Genomic DNA, 15,803 nt, shown 5'->3' with positions numbered 1-15,803 from the left:
ACAAACAACTAATCTCTTGTGCCCTGTCGTACATCAAGTCTAAACATCTGATGTTCCATTTGACTGACTAATAATTTATGATATATGTTTGTCTTTTACACCCGGACTCTGGCTCCTTCCTATCTGACTCCCCACCAGACCCAAGGCTGTTAAAGCGAATGCATCTTGTCTTGGAAGCTCGGTGTTCCTTCCTTTGGATAACAAGACATGATGATGCAGAAGTGAGAAAGCAAACATTCTCACTTACAGCGAGATAAGGTGGCACAAACAATTCCATTGCTGCAGAGAGACATTCCACCAGAGCCAGAGAAAGGGGTTAAAAGGCAGAAGCAACTTGAGGATCGGGGGCTCTTTGCATCACACCTTTGTGGTGTGTGCACTGATCTCCCCAGCTGGTTTTTGGTTAGTTGATGTGCACGATCAACATCCATGCTTTTTATTTGCTTTCCCCATTATTTTTATTTTCTTTATTATTTCAATAAATCGCACAAAAGGACAACTCTCTCATCTGCTTCTTTATGGAAAATTTCCACCACACTGCACAGAGGTTCTCCATCATTAACATCACCACTTTGTTTTTTACTTCATCTCTATCTATTACTGCCTGTCCTGAGAAAACATGGAGACATTGACAGTACAAGATTGATCTGTCTGGATTCATTGCCCTCATGTAAGTCACAGAGAATGGAATTGCACCAGTACATATATTGATTTGACTTTGGGAAGTGTAGTCTGTTATGTAAAATATAAATTTCAGTTGTTGTTAATATTGATTAAGTGGAATGGGGACAGAACTAAGAGAAAAGTATAAATGTTCCAGTGAATTTGACAGTTTTGCTAAAAATCCATTTTTGATTCAGCTTGTCCTAACAGATGTTCCCTGAATTTAATCTTATTGGTTCCTAAGCACCTTGATTATATAAATATATTTAGATGCTAAAAAAAGGGTGAAACAAAAATAAAAGATTTCAAAACAAGGATTTTACTTTTGAGCTTGATGATAACTTAAAAGCTAGTTCGCAATATTGATAGAAAGGTCAAATGAACTGTGCTTCCCCTATACAAAGGCAAGTAAATAGAAATGTATGTGACATTAAAGATGCTTCTATGAGTGTTGTATTGAGTGTTGTAAACATTCATTGTAAACAAAAAAGCTCCATAGGAGCATTGAGTGTTGTAAATATTCAATGACCCACATATATATAGTACCTGTCAATACTGTATGTTAAATGTTTTCCCTTACTCAGAAAGCATGCATAATAATGAGTATCTTTTCATGAAAAATGTGAATAACCAGTACAGACATTGTTACACAGAACTACACGGTTTTGACCGTATATACTTTAATTGTTAACTTTAATAATCAATCACTGTTTCCACTAAGTTATTCTCCTTTTCATCAGACGTACTGTACCAAGCACTATTTAGTTTTCCAGCTTTAGAACATTCACCAAATTTATTTTTAGCTCAATCGGTCACATCCAACATACTTTAAACAATATACTATAAAAATGCACAACAAATTAACATTTTGTTTACTTTTATAATTTACAGCTTCTTCTCCACCAGTTGTGAGCCTTTTTGAGGACACCCGTAGAATTCATGCACCAAGCTCTCCACTTTTTGTGTTTCTCCTCTGAATGAGTTACCCTCACTCCTGCTTCAGTCCAGGAAAATGTGTCTCCTTTTCTGGACTTTCTTCTTTCTTTGTTTCTTGTGTTCAACCCTGCTTCATTCCTGCTCCCATCAGTCAAGTGCTTGCAGTTGTGTCCAAACCAATGTGTTTGTTACGAGCATGCTGACTTAGTGGACTGTCATGCCCTTGGCTTTGAACATGTTCCCAGGGGCCTTCCACATGGCACATGGCTGCTGGAACTTGTAGAAAACAATTTGACTAAGATTGGCACCCGAGCATTCACTCCAGTGAATGACTATGGTCCCTGCATGTGCTAGTACTTAGCAACAGTCAGATACAGAAATACAACCACAGATAAAAATAAATTGATGTTTAAACACTTTTAAATAAATGTTTGAGGAAGGCATGTCTGATATATTTGAACATTTATAACCCACTTAATGACCCTTTGCTAGGTTTTATTGTTACCATAGGATGAAGCAATTGGTTTGTAAAAGATTGTAGATAAGATGTCAGGTGGGTAAGATCTTTGACTTTTGTTTTAAAGATTGCTTTAAAAATGAAGATTGTGTGGGGTAGTCATAGTCTATATGCAAACACATCAAAAGGATTTCTATTATTGATATGTAATAAAGTCAACATGTGAGATGGTGTACAAATGAGAGTATGAAAACTAGTAGTCATGTACACTGAAAACATTTCCTTGTTCGCTTTTCATTTAACTGAGAGGCAGGTGAACTGTCATCTAAAGAGAAAGTTAAAGAATGAACTATTTAAAATTGTTTGTATTTGATAACAGGCATTTTTCTCATTGTCCTTCCTGGAAAAGCTTGAGCTCAGTTGGAACCAGTTGACTACTCTTAGTGTTGATTTCTCTGTGGTCTGTCGGCTCTGAAAGAACTCCACCTGGAGCACAACAACATGCATTTCATATCTGGAAACAGGTAACAGCCACTGTTCTAAAAGAACAAAGAAACAAACGACCATACAGTAGGTGAGGATTACAATTTAAAGGAACACTTCACAAATGAGGGTTGACCAAAAACATGTCGAGTAGTATCTATAACTGAAGGGACACTCAGATTCCTCCATATTTTCTATGCAGAGAAATTATCATTTTTTCCTCTGCATCAATCTGCCAAGATGATGTAAAACAGGTAATTTTAAGCTGCCCTGGCTAATTGCCATGGGCTCACAGACTACAGTGTTTCCTGGTTTTCACTGTACCGGCACCAGCAACAGTCAGGCTGAAAGGGGGGCAGAGCCAGCCTGCTAAAGATCAACTGGTGTGTTTGCCATTGTTTATCTTTGCATAGGTGTACACCACTAATATTCAATGGCCAGTTTCTCTTGGATGAAGTTGCAGATGGGCTCTCATTTTTGAGAGTTTATCCAATCCGGTTCGCTTCACATCGTTTCAAATTTGGCGGACTGGATACGTCTGCATTCGCTTTGACCAATCACAGAACCAGCTTCGCCCCCCCCCCAGACAAACCTGGACCCCTAAATGAACCTGAAACATTTTGTTTCAGTCACTCCAGTCACAGACAAAAGAAAGAGAAGACACTCATTGCGCAGTCTACCATAGGAGGTAGCGCTAATGCACCTTTCAGTTGGTTGCCACCCGCCATTTAAAAGACAAAAGAAGAGGTCACTCAGGTTGAAGAAGCGCCCTGTTCCTCAAGACGTTATCCACTCACTGCTTCCCCAAACATGATTCTTATTTGATGTACAGATGGAGCGGTTCATTTTCGGTGATTTCAGTCGACTGTCAGTCACCTTTCTGACGCTGATTACACACTTATCACACCCTCATCAGCCGACTGTCAGCAGCCCCCCTCCTTGGTCTGTTTGGGGAAGGTGTTAAAAATGTTAATGAGGCCACCCCCATTTTAGCACCAAAGATGCAATTGCAGGGTAAAACCAAAAGGTGGAGCTTTAGTATCTGACCTGTAGAGTTAGGTTCAAACAGCAAGTATAGGCACAGTTCTGAGAACCGGACATAGATCTGATAACGTCAGTTCTACACTGTTTGCTAGGGCAGACAGACAAACAGACAGACAGACAATAGTCTGTCTAAACAGTCAACTAAAAAGTTGAGAAAACTCGAAAAGTTGACTTCATTTCAGAATTGAATGTTGCACTAACTTTTCTTTAATCATAGATAAGCATCGGCAGCCCATGCTGCCAGCTGCCAAACTACCTTCTGGAGGTTTATCAGTTACTGGCTGTATTGGGTTGAATTGGACTTCACAAAAGTACCTAATGAAATTATTAAATTCTCATTCTATTAATTATTCATATTCACTTGAATGTAGTGTGTGTCAGTCTGCCTGCTTCAGGAGCTGTTTTAAATTAAAAAAAGAACATTTCAATGTTCTAATCAAGCTTAGATGAACATAACAATAGAAAGCCTCTTTTCAGACAGAACGACCAATCCACAGCACTAGTTAGACTGGTTTCACACCACCCCCTTCTCCCCAAAGCACCAGAGTCCTGCAGTGCTGTTACCTGATGTGATGTAACCAGATACATTTGTGAACTACCTTATCCATCCATCACTTATAAGAGCCTAGTGGTTAAAGCACACAACTTCTCACCCACAGTTTTTAACTAAACTGTTTTTGTTGGTTGGTGGTTTAAAATAAGAAACCTTTATATCCTAAAGCCATAGACTTAACACTTTCTTTTTAACAAGTTTTATTTACAGATTTTATAAACGTCCATTCATTTGACCATTTTCTAAACCAAGTTGTCTGAAAGTTGGGTCACTACATTCTTTTAGAGCAGAAATGTTTCTCAAGGAGCTTCTACATTATATGTCCTTCATGGGGGACATAGTTTTCACACCATCTTACAGTCCTTTGTTCAACTGATGAGCCAGTTCTTTACAGGTGTGAAGTGAAGCCTATTGTAAATAGAGGATAGTGCCTAACTTTACACAGACTGAAGGTTCCTGCACTTTTGGTAATATTTCTGCTTTAAAAAAGTCTGTAGGTTGAATTGAAAAGTATTGAGCAGTCACAATCAGCCGATTGCGGTGACATTTGGCAGTAAAAGGTGACTAAAATGACACAGAACTGAAAGAATATCAGCTGGCATAACTCATAACACATATGTATGCAGATCTCTGTATTTTGTGTCACTTGAATTTGTGTGGTAAACAAAAGACACCAGAGGCAGGTTTACACCAGGAGTCTCTAGCTGGGAGCTCCTGTGCCTTAACCACTAGGCTGTTGGTCCTCTGAGGGAGACCTACTGTATGGACAGTAACTAAATTCTTTATACAGCATTATGTTAACAGAGCCTTGATTTGAGTGGAACCTTTAAAGCTCCCTGATCATACAGCTTTTCACTCTAAAGAATATTGGACTTTAATGTCTCAGTAAGGTCTCTGTAAATTTTCATTCCATAAAACTCTTTAGATCGTCCACACTGCCCCTGTCAATATGTTGTTTTCACTCCCCATCAGCAAACGCTGTGTTTTCTGGGCGTGTCGCAAGCGAAGCTGCTCGCCACACCTCTGTGCGGAAGCGCATACCTTTTTTGTTGTTGTTGTTTTTTGGCTCCATGGATACGAGCCACCGCACGGTTAGGATACAATAGGTGGCAGTAGTGCGACGTTGAGAATACAATCCACCGCAATCCTCCACAGAAGAAGAAGACCCGCTACAGGACTGCACGACGTTAACCAGCCAGCTGGTTCGTAGCGTAGTAGAACCATACGTCTACGATCCCGAATCTGACCCTGAAGCTGAAGAGGAGGCTGTTGAAGTCGCCACATTTCGGCTGATGCAAGATGTGTCTCATTGGTAATGTCGCATTTACTTCAATTTAATTGATTTATGTAATTTGCAAAGTGACTAGCGGTTGCTAATGCGTATGCTAAATGGCGTGTGCAGCTTCAATATTCACAACACGACTTACCTGGAAAACTCTCGTTAATAGATAACACTACTTTAGCTCACGTTATACAAATAAATAAGTTTGAGAGCATAGCTGAAATAATATAAATACATTTTACATTTACACATTTCACTGTTTTGTCTTACTCGTGCTGCTGCTCTGACATAATTTTATTTAAAAATGTGCATTAATATTTAGAGCAATCACTGCATGACCTACCTGGGAACAAAAAGCATTGGTTCAAATTATATATTGACCTAACGTATTTTTACTGCTTTTAATTGTTTTTTGTCATTCTTGTTAAATCTGACAGTAATATGTCTCTGTATCTGAAGTTGTTACAGGTATCTAATCTACAGAGGCTAGTGAGCTGGTGCTGAGGATTCCTAGGGTGAAGAATCTGAGTTGCCATCTCTTCATGCTTTGGTTGTAGATGAAGGCAGAGTTTCCTGATGGATAAAACACTAAAACACTCATTGTATGATGGATGTAAACCACCTGTGGAATAACTCCTTTACCATTTGAGTAAAAATTTGTTTTTGTGAGTGCAATACTCAAAGAATTTTTTTATTTTTTATTTATATATAATTTATATGCTTTTTATTTATGGCCGCTTTAACTTTATAGCTTACCATATTAGAAAGAGAAAAAACATGTAATTTCAATACTATGATTTCCTGAATAAAAGTGTTTTCCCTTCAGAAACAGAGTTCAGTGAAATACATAATAGTTAAAGCCAACTTTATTGTAAACCAAAAAAATGCACCACTACTCCAAAGCTAGAACAAACTGTTACCTTCACACTCCAATGTGCAATGTATAGGTTACTGAGTTAATTAAGAAGTCTGGGGGTTTGAGGACGAAGGAGAAGCTTTTGCAGGGCCTTGCAGACGAAATGCATGAAAGTAGGGTAAACAGGGAGATGTGGTGATCCTTGTTCTCATCACTATTTGGAAGACTGAGCGGAAGCAGTCCTCTACCAGATGGAAGCTGTGGCTGTCCTCACCATCACCTCATCAAAACAAAAAGGTACTGCAATCAGAATTGTAGATTAGTGAAATGTTCATTATTATGTAGGTCAAAACCTTCTCTAATGTAAGAACACACAATACCAGAAAAAAAATTAAACCACACAAGAGGACAGGCCTGTCTGTGCTAAAACAACAGATAAACAGTTGTTACAATTCAAATATAAAATCTAAACAGTATATACCAATTAAAATCTTCTATTGCCTATCTTACTGTTGGTACATACAAACTTACATACCTTTACTCCTGAGCTGGGCAGCAGATGTCCGTGTACCAACAGTCTGCAGTGATTTCTCTGTTTGGCAGCCTCCTTGCATGTAGGTAACTGGGATGTGGCTCCCTACAGTATAGAAAAGACTGTTACATTTACTGTAAATTGTATTGGTCCTACAAATATAATGGCTATGGTACAAGCTGTAGGTTACTGACCAGATAAGCAGCAGTTATTGTAGAGATGTGACTAATTAGCAACTAAGCTTGCAACACAACACAGTAATCATTCCAACTAATCATGTTAGAATTTGATAGAACAATGACATAACCCCAAATCACAAGTTGATTTAGGCTCTGACACAGGACGGGGTAATAACAAACACAACCGCGTTCATCTGCAGGTTCTTTTTGTAGCGATCGACCAGCTGTAGCTCTATAGTGCAAAGGCCTAAAGACATGCTAACGGCTAACGCAACACAAACAGGAGCGGCAGCACGTCAACAGGACAAAAGCTCGATCCACCGCTTCCTGCCTGTCGCCGATCGAAGGCCCATCGCTATTAGCTGTTCCCCACACAGGTGTGTGATTGCACCAACTCAGAGTAGCACATTTGAAAGGGACAAAGGCTCGGTTGACTCACTGTAGCCGTTAGCGACGCTAGCGATTAGCTTGTCTCACACGTGGGTTACTGCATTTTAAACAGACCCAACTAACATATTTAGATATCACAAGTATCAAGCACAAACTTACTACAGCGAGCTAGATCCACCGCTTCCTGCCTGTCGCCGCTGGAAGGGCGATAACGATCAGCTGTTCCCCGCAGGTGTATGAGATTACAGAAAAAGGACAGACGCTAGACCCACCGCTCCCTGCCTGTAGCTGCTCGATGCCGTTAGCCATTAGCTTTTCTCCACACAGGTGTGTGGCTGCAGGAGCCCACATGAGCACATTTGAAGGGGACAAAGGCTCGGTCGACTGGCTGTAGCCGTTAGCATAGCTAGCTAGTAACTTGCCCCACACATAGGTTACTACATTTAAACGGACAAACTAACATTTTAAAACATTATAAATATCAAGCATGTACTTACTGCAGTGAGTGGATGACGGACTGTAGGAATAGATCCTTTTTTTCCAACAGGAGCCGTTAAACTAATCCAGCATTGTACGCACCCTCGTTTGAAATGCACATACGTATAGGCAGTGTTTCTGGCACCGGTCCGTTAAAAATAAAAGTGACCCACAAATCCTCACTTGTTGATCCCTTGTTAAAGTGAATAGACTTTGGTGTTGGTTAGAACACCCAAGAACCGAACTATTTCTATGGGAGGACTTGGGCGCTGCCGTGCTGGTCTGTTCACGGTGAGTGAGAGGGGGGAAATGGCGGAAGTCCAGTTTTGGTTCGGGATCATTGTGGGGGTGGTGGTTCAGGATTTGCAGGGAGAACTTCCGACCAAGGTGACGACAACTGGGACACGGCCTCAGAGTAGGTCGTGGTCTGTTTTCATTGGGTGAGAAAATTTACGTTTTCAAAATGTGAAAAAAGCAGGAAATGCATTTCTACCGTGCTCAGTGTGTGTATATGTGACCCATAGAGTCATAGGAACACTCCAAAATGTCTAAAAAGTGGATTTTGCATGATATGAGCCCTTTAAAGTTATGGATCCATGAAGAATTTTCTTTTTAAGCAGTTTACAAATATATTTGGCTATTATATATTATATATATATATGGCTCACGTGAAGTTGTGTGGAAGTTGAGTCATGTCAACTCTTTCAGTCTGGTGTCCTTCTTGGGGGAGGGTTCATCACACCTACTTACTTTTGTGTCTTTTGTTCACGTAACGAGCCACTTCTTCGCAAGTGTGAAGTGAAGCCAAACTGAAGGATGATATGGAACTTCCCTCAGACTAAGGAAGCTTTTGGTATTTGTCAGTTGTCAAAAAATGCCAGTAAATTTAAAGCTAAATATTACAATACAGTAATACATACAATACAGTATAATTAAAACAAATAAAATATCCATGTGGATGTTGACTGAATGTTTGACTAAAGGGTGTTGTATTCATAACACCTGTAATTTTCTACCTGCTTAGACATAAATAACTTTATATTCAGTTATAAACGACTTTACATTTAAGACGCTCATTTCTGTTCACTTCTAATCTGCCTGTGGGCCTGGATTACACATCACTGCTCCACCTGGTGCATGAATGTGCAATTGCAGGTCATTTCTTAAAAAAGTTTTAGGGGGCGTTAACAAGGCAGCCACGCATTAAGTACATCACAGTGGGGGGTCATGACTGGTGTAGGGGGGCTTGGTGGAATGATACCTAAGTCATGCTAATGTCATGACAAGATCAGTGTGAAATCCTGCAGCAACGAGGCAATGAAAATTTGCCGCTCCATCTGTATGTACTCCAGAAGTTTCTTTGTTTATAAAGTAGCTCCGCTCCTGTGTAAGAAATGCCAATTGCTAGAACCGTTGAATCTAACAGCTACAGCGACAGAGAGAGACAGTGTTGCAAGGTGCTGACACGCAATTTGGATGAGTCCAAGCCTCTCCAGCATTTGTCCGGTTCAAATCGTGTGATATATGGAGGTCATTCACTCAGCCCACATTGTAGCTGCTAGCTCGATGGTAGAGCAGTGTAGCGGCTAGCGCTAGTAAGTTGTGAGAGTCAGCTGCGTTTCTTATTATTACCGAGCCTATCGTGTGTATGTTGTAGCCCGAGTAGACCCATGAACTTGGGTTATTGCAAGTTCTATCTAAGTCTAACGTGTGTTGTTGCTTATCTAGTCAGCTATTTTAGCTGTAAACGTGACATGTTTTTTTTTTTTATACAGGCTGACGCATGCCAGCTACCGAAACGCGAGGAGGTTGCTTCTCAAACTGACGCCACTGCAGGCTGTGGACAAGCGGCTACCTTGTAGAAGAGTTGTTGCTCACCTCAGGAGCAAAGGTATGTGCATTTAACAGCAGTATAATCATTTGTTGGCCAATATGCAGCTTTATTTGACAGAGATTTTGCATTTCACATTTCAGTAGTTGTGGTATTCATAATCTGATCTATATTATTGTCTATGTATTTACTCTGTATGCAGTTGGTCAACTTATTTTGATATTTTAGTCTGTTGACGGGTAATTTGTACCTCTAGTGTTATTGTGCAGATCATGTGGAAAATGTGATGGAGACCATCTTCAATAAAGTCCTGCTGGACCTTGTAAGCATCCCTGTCCCACCGGCCCTCTGAGCAGAATTTGAGCAACCTGACAGAAAGGAGGTAATTAATGTCATGCTAAGATTTAACAAACCAGCACTATAAAATAAGTTGAAAACGTATTTGCTCTGTGGTGGAAATTTCCCATAAAGAAGCAGATGAGATAGTTGTCCTTTTGTGCGATTTATTGAAATAATAAAGAAAATAAAAATAATGGGGAAAGCAAATAAAAAGCATGGATGTTGATCGTGCACATCAATAAACCAAAAACCAGCTGGGGAGATCAGTGCACACACCACAAAGGTGTGATGCAAAGAGCCCGTGATCCTCAAGTTGCTTCTGCCTTTTAACCCCTTTCTCTGGCTCTGGTGGAATGTCTCTCTGCAGCAATGGAATTGTTTGTGCCACTTTATCTCGCTGTGAGTGAGAATGTTTGCTTTCTCACTTCTGCATCGTCATGTCTTGTTATCCAAAGGAAGGAACACCGAGCTTCCAAGACAAGATGCATTCGCTTTACCAGCCTTGGGTCTGGTGGGGAGTCAGATAGGAAGGAGCCAGAGACCGGGTGTAAAAGACAAACATATATTATAAATTAGTCAGTCAAATGGAACATCAGATCAGCACACGACGACTGTGTTGGATAAGAAATAGCACAAAGGCAAAATTTTTCCATTACAGCTCCAAACACCATTAAAACTGATCTAATTACCTCTATTTATTGTTTAGATCTGTAAAGGTTGTGAGATACATAGGAAATACTGGTCATTTCATTAATCTGCTATTCTATTCCTTATACCTTCTAGAGTGGTGTCAAGGAAAACAGCTGCATCCTCCATCTGTACAGCAGCTGCACTGCTTTCAATGTCTTCCAACACGTAAAGACAAAAAAGATCCTCACATCTCCCCAGCCAACTGCCCATGACTGTACCTGTTCCACTCCAGAAACTATGCTTTCAACATAACTATGAATCCTACCCGTTCATATTGTGGTCTGCAAATTGAACTGTGACGGTAACTTATCCACCATTATAGTGCTCGTGCATTGGTTCAAAATAAAGTTGGCTTTGACTAATGCTGTTTCACTGAACTATTTTTGTATGTATATACCTAATGAGGGAAAACAGACAAATGTTTTATAATATTTCAGCTTTTATTGAGGTATTGTCAAAAAACAATAATTTAGGTTTTTCACAGGCGGTCTAAGTCCAACATAGGTGCCTTGTCCCTCAGGAAACACTGTCCTGATCCAGACCAGTGAAGGCGGGATGACTTGGACTCTCCGCCCTAGAAGTCCCTAGCACCAGCTGACAAGACTTCTAGGCTAGATACCTGCAACAACTTGAGATTGCTACTACATTTCCATTAGTTATATATTAGCACTTGATATATCATACACCTTACTAAAAGCAATTAAAAAAATATTAGGTCAATATATATTTAGAAACAAAACTATGTTTGTAATCCAGAGTTCCCAGGTACATTATGATTAATCTGTAAATAGTAAAATGTTCTAAAGTTTTTTATGAATTTCTGAGATACTGATTTATTCCATGCATGTTTAATTGTCTGATATACTGTATATTAAATGTGTTCTGTAATGAATACACATTCAATCATACTGACTCCAGTCCTGGATCATCAACCCTACATAACAGTAGGTTTGGCAACTGGTTCAGGTGTCTTGAGGTAAGATTTATCGAAATTTTAATTTATTAATGAAAGTAATAAACACATGCAATATCTTGAAAGCAATAGTTGCTGTCACACCATGCCTCTGTAGGCATTCACTGTTCCTACATTGGCACTTAATTACAGACAAATACAGCAAAATATAAGCTGCAGCTGAAGATCCCCTTATAGAAAAATTATTTTTTTTACACAGCAGCAGAACGAGAAAGAAAGAAACATGTAAAAATGAGTTCATATTAGTTTATCAAGCTATGCTCCCAAACAAGCTGTAGTCGTGTTATGAATATTCTGTTGTATTAATTCAGGCTGCTAATTTGCAACCATTAGTATCAGCGTTAGCAGCTAATCAAGTTGCATATTATATAAATCAATAAATTAAATTAAACGTGAATCTGCCAGTTAGACGTACCTTGCGCCAGTCGAAGTGTAACCACTTCAACAGCCTCCACTTCGACTCCAGAGTCAGATTTTGGATCAAACGTATGGTTGAACTCCACTATGAGGACGAGGTAGCCAGTTTTGCTGTTGGATTCAGTGACCGTGACGTTTGATTTGTATTTTTTCTTCATGACCAACAAACCGGAAGACAAGTAGAGATAGCATTATAAAATACATTTATAACAGAGATTTATTATTTATTTTATGTTATTATAGTCATATTGTCGTATTGGATTGGCTGGAGGAGGGACTGTGTCTCTCGGCTGGCCTGGGAACTGTTTGTTGACATCAGCAGCTTCGGCAATTGACAACAAACACTAGCTCGCACTAGTGAGCAAAGACGCATAATAATCTATAATATTTAAAAAATGAACTACTCTACATTTAACTGGCAGCAGATCCCGGTTGCCCACATCATAGCTCCTCTCTGCACAGTTCAGTTTGCGGGAAAAGAACGCACATGGATGCACCTTACCATTCTGTTCGCTGCGTTGTGACAGAACTGCCCCAAACCCCGGTGCTGGAGGCATCCGTCTCCACTATTAATAGCCTCTGAGGATCGGGGAGACAGAGGATGGGCGCGGACGTAATTCGGGACTTCAGTAGCTCAAAGGCTCCCTTCTCGGTCGCCGACCAAACAAACAGAGCCTTAGAGGAGGTGAGGGCATTAAGAGGAGCCGCCACCTTGCTGAAGTTCATCATGAAACGCCTGTAAAAATTGGCAAACCCCAGAAACCGCTGCAGCTGCTTACGATCCCTCGGCTCCGGCCAATCTGTCACAGCCGCCACTTTGCCCGGATCCATCGCCAGCTTCCCTGGTTCCGAACAAAACCCTAAGAACGAAGTCTTAGCTGTGTGAAATTCACATTTCTCAGCCTTCACGAATAGTGAAGTCTCATCAGAACTGCTCTCACGTGCACCTCATGTTGTCGCGGGTCTTTAGAAAAAATGAGAATATCATCTAAATAGACGAAGACAAACCTGTTGACCATGTCAACAGAAGTACAGGTAGAGGTGGAGGAGTAGCAGCAGTTTATAAATCAGATTTATTAATTACTCCTAAACCTAAACATAGTTATAACTCATTTGAGAGCCTCACTCTGAGCCTTTCTCACCCAGACTCTAAAACTCAGAAACCAGTTGTGTTTTGTATTGTTTACCGTCCTCCTGCTCCATATTCAGAGTTCTTAACTGAATTCTCTGAATTCTTATCTGACTTAGTTCTTAGCACAGATAAAGTCATTGTAGTGGGAGACTTTAACATTCATGTAGATGTTGACAGCAACTGTCTCAGCACTGCTTTTAACTCCTTAATAGACACTATTGGTTTTACACAGCAGGTAAATCAACCCACTCATCGTTTTAACCACACCCTAGATCTTGTCCTGACATATGGAGTTGAAATTGATAATTTCCCCAAAACCCTCTGTTATCTGACCATTTCTTATTAACTTTTGAATTTAGCACAACTGACCCTATAACAGCTGGAAAGAAATGTTACTATAGCAGATGTTTATCTGACAATGCTGTTGCCAGATTCAAGCAGATGATTCCATCATCTTTTGCCTCAATGTCTTGCAGATACACAGAGAACAGTCACCTTAATCCTTATGAACAGGTTGACTGTCTTGTAGATGATGCTGCAGCTTCTCTACGTACAATGTTAGACACAGTGGCTCCTCTGAAGAAGAAGACAGTGAATCAGAGGAGGTTAGCTCCGTGGTATAACTCAGACATCCGCAGTCTAAAGCAAAGGACTAGACAACTAGAAAGACAGTGGCGTTCCAACAAAATAAATGTAAACTGCATTGCATGGAAGGACAGTCTAATGAAATATAAAAAGGCACTTTGTGCTGCTAGAAAAACATATTATTCCTCCCTAATTGAGGAAAACAAAAACAACCCCAGGTTTCTTTTCAGCACTGTAGCCAGGCTGACAAAGAGTCATAGCTGTATTGAGTCTACTATCCCCTTAAATCTCAGCAGCAATGACTTTATGAACTACTTTACTAATAAAATTATTATCATTAGAAAAAACATTCAGCAGCGACTTCTTCCAAATGACAGAAAGCACTGTCTAGATCCATTAACTTTAAATTTATTAAATCCTCTGTCTTACCTAGACAGCTTCTCCCCCATAACTCATATGGAGTTAACCTCAATAATCAACTCTTCCAAGTCGTCCACTTGTCTTTTAGATCCAATCCCAACCAGATTACTCAAAGAAGTTCTACCTTTAATCAGCTCATCCATATTAAATCAAATCAACCAATCTTTACAACTAGGCTATGTACCACAGGCCTTTAAGGTGGCTGTGGTCAAACCTCTATTGAAAAAACCAACCCTTGACCCTGGACAACTAGCCAACTATAGGCCCATTTCAAATTTACCCTTTATTTCCAAGATTCTGGAAAAAATCGTGGCTAAACAATTATCTGACCACCTTAGTGGGAATAACCTGTATGAAGATTTTCAGTCAGGATTTAGAAAACATCATAGCACAGAAACAGCTCTGGTTAGAGTCACTAATGATCTTCTATTAGCTTCGGACAATGGTCTAGTTTCTGTCCTTGTCCTGTTAGATCTTAGTGCTGCATTTGATACAATTGATCATCACATTCTATTACAGACACTAGAACATAGAATCGGGATTAATGGAACAGCATTGGGATGGTTTAAATCCTATTTGTTGAACAGATTCCAGTTTGTTCATGTTAATGATAAATTCTCCACACGCACAAGGATTAGCTATGGAGTTCCACAGGGTTCTGTGCTGGGTCCAATTCTGTTTAGCCTATACATGTCTCCTCTAGGTGAGATTATTAGAAAGCATTCTATTAATTTTCATTTTTACGCAGATGATACTCAGCTATACATGTCCTTGGAACCAAATGAAACAGATCAACTAGTCAAAATTCAGGGTTGTTTAAAAGACATCAAATCCTGGATGTCCCAAAACTTCCTTCAACTAAACTCAGATAAAACCGAGATTCTTATTGTTGGGCCTAAAAATCTGAGAGAGACACTATTGAGTCAGATAGCCACCCTGGATGGCATAACATTAGCTTCAGATTCTACTGTGAGGAACCTTGGTGTCATGTTTGACCAGGATCTCTCTTTTACATCATACATTAAACAAATCTCCAGAACCGCCTACTTCCACCTTAGAAATATAGTTAAAATCAGAAGCATCCTCTCTCAGAGCGATGCAGAGAAACTGATCCATGCATTTGTTACCTCTAGGCTGGACTACTGTAACTCCTTACTCATAGGATGTCCTAACAGCTCCTTAAAAAACCTACAGCTCATTCAAAATGCTGCAGCCAGAGTTCTGACAGGACTTAGAAAGAGAGATCACATTTCTCCTACATTAGCTTCTCTGCACTGGCTGCCTGTAAAATGTAGGATAGAATTTAAAATTCTCCTACTCACATACAAAGTACTCAATGATAAAGCTCCTTCTTATCTTAAAGACCTTATAGTTCCTTATGCTCCCAGCAGAACACTTCGTTCTCAGAGCGCTGGGCTACTTGCGGTTCCTAGAGTGTTTAAATGTAGAACAGGGGGCAGAGCTTTTAGCTACCAAGCTCCTCTCCTCTGGAACCAGCTCCCTCTTCAGGTTCGAGAAGCTGACACACTCTCCACCTTTAAGATTAGGCTTAAAACCTTCCTTT

General features: G+C 39.9%; 2 long non-coding RNA genes across 3 annotated transcripts; one reads left to right on the top strand and one right to left on the bottom strand.

Annotated features, from left to right (window-relative positions):
• Positions 1-6,266: 6,266 nt before the first annotated feature.
• On the bottom strand, positions 6,267-8,008 carry LOC129604431 (uncharacterized). Of its 2 annotated transcripts, none has more exons than XR_008695279.1 (3): positions 7,873-8,008; positions 6,810-6,911; positions 6,267-6,574 (listed from the first exon to the last, which is right to left on the bottom strand). It is a non-coding gene; the product is annotated as an uncharacterized LOC129604431 (long non-coding RNA). The 2 variants fall into 2 exon arrangements; XR_008695280.1 differs by lacking the exon at positions 7,873-8,008 and adding an exon at positions 7,535-7,693.
• A 392-nt stretch (positions 8,009-8,400) lies between these two features.
• LOC129604436 (uncharacterized) lies at positions 8,401-11,551 on the top strand. The gene is made up of 3 exons (XR_008695285.1): positions 8,401-9,743; positions 9,940-10,065; positions 10,806-11,551. It is a non-coding gene; the product is annotated as an uncharacterized LOC129604436 (long non-coding RNA).
• The last annotated feature ends 4,252 nt before the right edge of the window (positions 11,552-15,803 follow it).

This window comes from Betta splendens, chromosome 8 (genome assembly GCF_900634795.4).
Source record: "Betta splendens chromosome 8, fBetSpl5.4, whole genome shotgun sequence".
Taxonomy (NCBI): domain Eukaryota; kingdom Metazoa; phylum Chordata; class Actinopteri; order Anabantiformes; family Osphronemidae; genus Betta; species Betta splendens.
The sequence above is the reverse complement of the archived record's forward strand: the minus strand, read 5'-3'. Positions and strand labels throughout refer to the sequence as shown.